Raw genomic sequence first — 7,474 nt, forward strand, 5'->3', positions numbered from 1 at the left:
AGAGAGAGGAGGGGGAGAGAGAGGAGGGGGAAGAGAGAGAGAGGAGGGGGAAGAGAGAGAGAGGAGGGGGAGGGAGAGAGAGAGAGAGGACGGGGGGAGAGAGAGAGGACGGGGGAGAGAGGAGGGAGGGAGAGAGAGAGAGTAGGGGGGGAGGGAGAGATAGAGAGAGAGAAAGGAGGGGGGGAGGGAGAGAGAGAGAGGAGGGGGGAGAGAGAGGGGGGAGAGAGAGAGAGGAGGGGGGGGAGAGAGAGAGAGGAGGGGGGAGAGAGAGAGAGGAGGGGGGAGAGAGAGAGAGGAGGGGGGAGAGAGAGAGAGGAGGGGAGAGAGAGAGAGGGGGGAGAGAGAGGGGGGGGGAGAGAGAGAGAGGAGGCTTCTCAGCTAGATTGCATGCTCTGTGTCATTATTCTGCAAGCAGCCTGGCTTCTTAGCTAGATTACATGCCCTGTGTCATTTTTCTGTACACAGCCTGGATTCTCAGCTAGTTTACATGCTCTGTCGTTATTCTGTACACAGCCTGGCTTCTCAGCTAGTTTACAAGTTCTCGGCTAGATTTGGAGTTTTGTCGGTAACGACCCGAAAAGCTAACGCCAGCTTTTTTCTGGCCGCACCATAAAAATAACTCTGGTATTGAGAGTCCACATAAAGGCTGCGTTAGGCTCCAAAAAAGGAGCGTAGAGCATATTTAACGCAGCTTCAACTCTCGATACCAGAGTTGCTTACGCAAGCGGCCAGCCTCAAAAACGTGGCACGATTCCCCCATAGAAAACAATGGGGCTGTTTGAGCTGAAAAAAAACCTAACACCTGCAAAAAAGCCGCGTTCAGCTCCTAACGCAGCCCCATTGTTTGCTATGCGGAAACACTTCCTACGTCTGCACCTAACACTCTAACATGTACCCCGAGTCTAAACACCCCTAACCTTACACTTATTAACCCATAATCTGCCGCCCCCGCTATCGCTGACCCCTGCATATTATTATTAACCCCTAATCTGCCGCTCCGTAAACCGCCGCTACTTACATTATCCCTATGTACCCCTAATCTGCTGCCCTAACATCGCCGACCACTATATTATATTTATTAACCCCTAATCTGCCCCCCACAACGTCGCCTCCACCTGCCTACACTTATTAACCCCTAATCTGCCGAGCGGACCTGAGCGCTACTATAATAAAGTTATTAACCCCTAATCCGCCTCACTAACCCTATAATAAATAGTATTAACCACTAATCTGCCCTCCCTAACATCGCCAACACCTAACTTCAATTATTAACCCCTAATCTGCCGACTGGAGCTCACGCTATTCTAATAAATGTATTAACCCCTAAAGCTAAGTCTAACCTTAACACTAACACCCCCCTAAGTTAAATATAATTTACATCTAACGAAATTAATTATCTCTTATTAAATAAATTATTCCTATTTAAAGCTAAATACTTACCTGTAAAATAAATCCTAATATAGCTACAATATAAATTATAATTATATTATAGCTATTTTAGGATTAATATTTATTTTACAGGCAACTTTGTAATTATTTTAACCATGTACAATAGCTATTAAATAGTTAAGAACTATTTAATAGTTACCTAGTTAAAATAATTACAAAATTACCTGTAAAATAAATCCTAACCTAAGTTACAATTAAACCTAACACTATACTATCATTAAATTAATTAAATAAAATACCTACAATTACCTACAATTAAACCTAACACTACACTATCAATAAATAAATTAAATACAATTCCTACAAATAACTACAATGAAATAAGTTACAAAAAAAAAAAAAAAAAATAAGAAAATATTACAACAATTTTAAACTAATTACACCTACTCTAAGCCCCCTAATAAAATAACAACGACCCCCAAAATAAAAAATGCCCTACCCTATTCTAAATTACTAAAGTTCAAAGCTCTTTTACCTTACCAGCCCTGAACAGGGCCTTTTGCGGGGCATGCCCCAAGAAGTTCAGCTCTTTTGCCTGTAAAAAAAAACATACAATACCCCCCCCCCAACATTACAACCCACCACCCACATACCCCTAATCTAACCCAAACCCTCCTTAAATAAACCTAATACTAAGCCCCTGAAGATCATCCTACCTTGTCTTCACCTCACCAGGTATCACCGATCCGTCCTGGCTCCAAAATCTTCATCCAACCCAAGCGGGGGCTGGCGATCCATCATCCGGTGGCTGAAGAGGTGGCTGAAGAGGTCCAGAAGAGGCTCCAAAGTCTTCATCCTATCCGGGAAGAAGAGGCGATCCGGACCGGCAACCATCTTGATCCAAGCGGCATCTTCTATCTTTATCCGATGACGACCGGCTCCATCCTGAAGACCTCCACCGCGGACCCATCTTCTTCCGGCGACGTCCAACTGAAGAATGACGGTTCCTTTAAGGGACGTCATCCAAGATGGCGTCCCTCAAATTCCGATTGGCTGATAGGATTCTATCAGCCAATCGGAATTAAGGTAGGAATATTCTGATTGGCTGATGGAATCAGCCAATCAGAATCAAGTTCAATCCGATTGGCTGATCCAATCAGCCAATCAGATTGAGCTCGCATTCTATTGGCTGATCGGAACAGCCAATAGAATGCGAGCTCAATCTGATTGGCTGATTGGATCAGCCAATCGGATTGAACTTGATTCTGATTGGCTGATTCCATCAGCCAATCAGAATATTCCTACCTTAATTCCGATTGGCTGATAGAATCCTATAAGCCAATCGGAATTCGAGGGACGCCATCTTGGATGATGTCCCTTAAAGGAACCGTCATTCTTCAGTTGGACGTCGCCGGAAGAAGATGGGTCCGCGGTAGAGGTCTTCAGGATGGAGCCGGTAGTCATCGGATGAAGATAGAAGATGCCGCTTGGATCAAGATGGTTGCCGGTCCGGATCGCCTCTTCTTCCCGGATAGGATGAAGACTTTGGAGCCTCTTCTGGACCTCTTCAGCCACCGGATGATGGATCGCCAGCCCCCGCTTGGGTTGGATGAAGATTTTGGAGCCAGGACGGATCGGTGATACCTGGTGAGGTGAAGACAAGGTAGGATGCTCTTCAGGGGCTTAGTGTTAGGTTTATTTAAGGGGGGGTTGGGTTAGATTAGGGGTATGTGGGTGGTGGGTTGTAATGTTGGGGGGGGGTATATGTTTTTTTTTACAGGCAAAAGAGTTGAACTTCTTGGGGCATGCCCCGCAAAGGGCCCTGTTCAGGGCTGGTAAGGTAAAAGAGCTTTGAACTTTAGTAATTTAGAATAGGGTAGGGCATTTTTTATTTTGGGGGTCGTTGTTATTTTATTAGGGGGCTTAGAGTAGGTGTAATTAGTTTAAAATATTTTTCTTATGTTTGTAAATATTTTTTTAATTTTTGTAACTTAGTTCTTTTTTATTTTTTGTACTTTAGTTAGTTTATTTCATTGTAGTTATTTGTAGATATTGTATTTAATTTATTTATTGATAGTGTAGTGTTAGGTTTAATTGTAGGTAATTATAGGTATTTTATTTAATTAATTTAATGATAGTATAGTGTTAGGTTTAATTGTAACTTAGGTTAGGATTTATTTTAAATGTAATTTTGTAATTATTTTAACTAGGTAGCTATTAAATAGTTCTTAACTATTTAATAGCTATTGTACCTGGTTAAAATAATTACAAAGTTGCCTGTAAAATAAATATTAATCCTAAAATAGCTACAATGTAATTATAATTTATATTGTAGCTATATTAGGATTTATTTTACAGGTAAGTATTTAGCTTTAAATAGGAATAATTTATTTAAGAAGAGTTAATTAATTTCGTTAGATTAAAATTATATTTAATTTAGGGGGGTGTTAGTGTTAGGGTTAGACTTAGCTTTAGGGGTTAATACATTTATTAGAATAGTGGTGAGCTCCGGTCGGCAGATTAGGGGTTAATAATTGAAGTTAGGTGTTGGCGATGTTAGGGAGGGCAGATTAGGGGTTAATACTATTTATTATAGATTTATTATAGGGTTAGTGAGGCGGATTAGGGGTTAATAACTTTATTATAGTAGCGGTGCGGTCCGCTCGGCAGATTAGGGGTTAATAAGTGTAGGCAGGTGGAGGCGACGTTGAGGGGGGCAGATTAGGGGTTAATAAATATAATATAGGGGTCGGTGGTGTTAGGGGCAGCAGATTAGGGGTACATAAGGATAACGTAGGTGGCGGCGCTTTGCGGTCGGCAGATTAGGGGTTAATAAGTGTAGGTAGCTGGCGGCGACGTTGTGGGGGGCAGATTAGGGGTTAATAAATATAATATAGGGGTCGGCGGTGTTAGGGGCAGCAGATTAGGGGTACATAAGGATAACGTAGTTGGCGGTCGGCAGATTAGGGGTTAAAAAAATTAATCGAGTTGCGGCGATGTGGGGGGACCTCGGTTTAGGGGTACATAGGTAGTTTATGGGTGTTAGTGTACTTTAGAGTACAGTAGTTAAGAGCTTTATGAACCGGCGTTAGCCCAGAAAGCTCTTAACTACTGACTTTTTTCCTGCGGCTGGAGTTTTGTCGTTAGATTTCTAACGCTCACTTCAGACACGACTCTAAATACCGGAGTTAGAAAAATCCCATTGAAAAGATAGGATACGCAATTTACATAAGGGGATCTGCGGTATGGAAAAGTCGCGGCTGAAAAGTGAGCGTTAGACCCTTTTTTTAATGACTCCAAATACCGGAGGTAGCCTAAAACCAGCATTAGGAGCCTCTAACGCTGGTTTTCACGGCTACCGCCCAACTCTAAATCTAGGCCTAGGTGTCATTATTCTGCAAGCAGCCTGGCTTCTCAGCTAGTTTACATGCTCTGTGTCATTATTCTGTACACAGCCTGGCTTCTCAGCTAGTTTACAAGCTCTGTGTCATTATTCTGCAAGCAGCCTGGCTTCTCAGCTAGTTTACATGCTCTGTGTCATTATTCTGCAAGCAGCCTGGCTTCTCAGCTAGTTTACATGCTCAGTGTCATTACTCTGCATGCAGCCTGGCTTCTCAGCTAGTTTACAAGCTATGTGTCATTATTCTGCAAGTAGCCTGGCTTCTCAGCTAGTTTACAAGCTCTGTGTCATTATTCTGCATGCAGCCTGGCTTCTCAGCTAGTTTACAAGCTCTGTGTCATTACTCTGCAAGCAGCCTGGCTTCTCAGCTAGTTTACAAGCTCTGTTTCATTACTCTGCAAGCAGCCTGGCTTCTCAGCTAGTTTACAAGCTCTGTGTCATTAGAGAGAGAGGAGGGGGGAGAGAGAGAGGGGGGGAGAGAGAGAGGAGGGGGAGACAGAGGAGGGGGGAGAGAGAGGAGGGGGAAGAGAGAGGAGGGGGAGGGAGAGAGAGAGAGAGGACGGGGGGAGAGAGGAGGGAGGGAGAGAGAGAGAGGAAGGGGGGAGGGAGAGAGAGAGAGAGAGGAGGGGGGGAGGGAGAGAGAGAGAGAGAGGAGGGGGGAGAGAGAGGGGGGAGAGAGAGAGAGAGAGAGAGAGGAGGGGGGAGAGAGAGAGGAGGGGGAGAGAGAGAGATGAGGGGGGAGAGAGAGAGAGGAGGGGGGAGAGAGAGAGAGGAGGGGAGAGAGAGAGAGGGGGGAGAGAGAGAGGAGGGGGGAGAGAGAGGGGGGGGGGAGAGAGAGGGGGGGGGGGGAGAGAGAGAGAGGAGGCTTCTCAGCTAGATTGCATGCTCTGTGTCATTATTCTGCATGCAGCCTGGCTTCTTAGCTAGATTACATGCCCTGTGTCATTATTCTGTACACAGCCTGGCTTCACAGCTAGTTTACATGCTCTGTCATTATTCTGTACACAGCCTGGCTTCTCAACTAGTTTACAAGCTCTGTGTCATTATTCTGCAAGCAGCCTGGCTTCTCAGCTAGTTTACAAGCTCTGTGTCATTATTCTGCAAGCAGCCTGGCTTCTCAGCTAGTTTACAAGCTCTGTGTCATTATTCTGCAAGCAGCCTGGCTTCTCAGCTAGTTTACATGCTCTGTGTCATTATTCTGTACACAGCCTGGCTTCTCAGCTAGTTTACAAGCTCTGTGTCATTATTCTGCATGCAGCCTGGCTTCTCAGCTAGTTTACATGCTCTGTGTCATTATTCTGCAAGCAGCCTGGCTTCTCAGCTAGTTTACATGCTCTGTGTCATTATTCTGCAAGCAGCCTGGCTTCTCAGCTAGTTTACATGCTCTGTGTCATTATTCTGCAAGCAGCCTGGCTTCTCAGCTAGTTTACATGCTCTGTGTCATTATTCTGCAAGCAGTCTGGCTTCTCAGCTAGTTTACATGCTCTGTATCGTTACTCTGCATGCAGCCTGGCTTCTCAGCTAGTTTACATGGTCTGTGTCATTATTCTGCAAGCAGCCTGGCTTCTCAGCTAGTTTACATGCTCTTTGTCATTATTCTGCAAGCAGCCTGGCTTCTCAGCTAGTTTACATGCTCTGTGTCATTATTCTGCAAGCAGCCTGGCTTCTCGGCTAGTTTACATGGTCTGTGTCATTACTCTGCAAGCAGCCTGGCTTCTCAGCTAGTTTACAAGCTCTGTGTCATTATTCTGCAAGCAGCCTGGCTTCTCAGCTAGTTTACAAGCTCTGTGTCATTACTCTGCAAGCAGCCTGGCTTCTCAGCTAGTTTACAAGCTCTGTGTCATTATTCAGCAAGCAGCCTGGCTTCTCAGCTAGTTTACATGGTCTGTGTCATTATTCTGCAAGCAGCCTGGCTTCTCAGCTAGTTTACATGCTCTTTGTCATTATTCTGCAAGCAGCCAGGCTTCTCAGCTAGTTTACATGCTCTGTGTCATTATTCTGCAAGCAGTCTGGCTTCTCAGCTAGTTTACAAGCTCTGTGTCATTACTCTGCAAGCAGTCTGGATTCTCAGCTAGTTTACATGGTCTGTGTCATTATTCTGCAAGCAGTCTGGCTTCTCAGCTAGTTTACATGCTCTGTGTCATTATTCTGCAAGCAGTCTGGCTTCTCAGCTAGTTTACATGCTCTGTGTCATTATTCTGCAAGCAGTCTGGCTTCTCAGCTAGTTTACATGCTCTGTGTCATTATTCTGCAAGCAGTCTGGCTTCTCAGCTAGTTTACATGCTCTGTGTCATTATTCTGCAAGCAGTCTGGCTTCTCAGTTAGTTTACATGCTCTGTGTCATTACTCTGCACACAGCCTGGCTTCTCAGCTACTTTACATGATCTGCTGTTAAAAGTAAATTATTTGCATATTTTGCAGACTGAGTTCACTGGTTTAGTTTTGCAACTTCTGAATTTAATGGAATAGGGTAAACATGAATATAGTTATTTTCACATTTATCAGAGGTCAGGGAAATATCACCTAAAGGTCAGCCACATAAGAAAGATACAAGGCTTTCTCTGATGATGTAACCCTATCCCTGTCATGATAATCTGCAAGATAACCACATCACTGTGCTCTGAGCAGAGTGATGTCAGACAGAGATAGACAAGGAATGTGCACAGTAAGATGACAAAATGCTAT

This window comes from Bombina bombina, chromosome 10, assembly GCF_027579735.1.
Source record: "Bombina bombina isolate aBomBom1 chromosome 10, aBomBom1.pri, whole genome shotgun sequence".
NCBI lineage: Eukaryota > Metazoa > Chordata > Amphibia > Anura > Bombinatoridae > Bombina > Bombina bombina.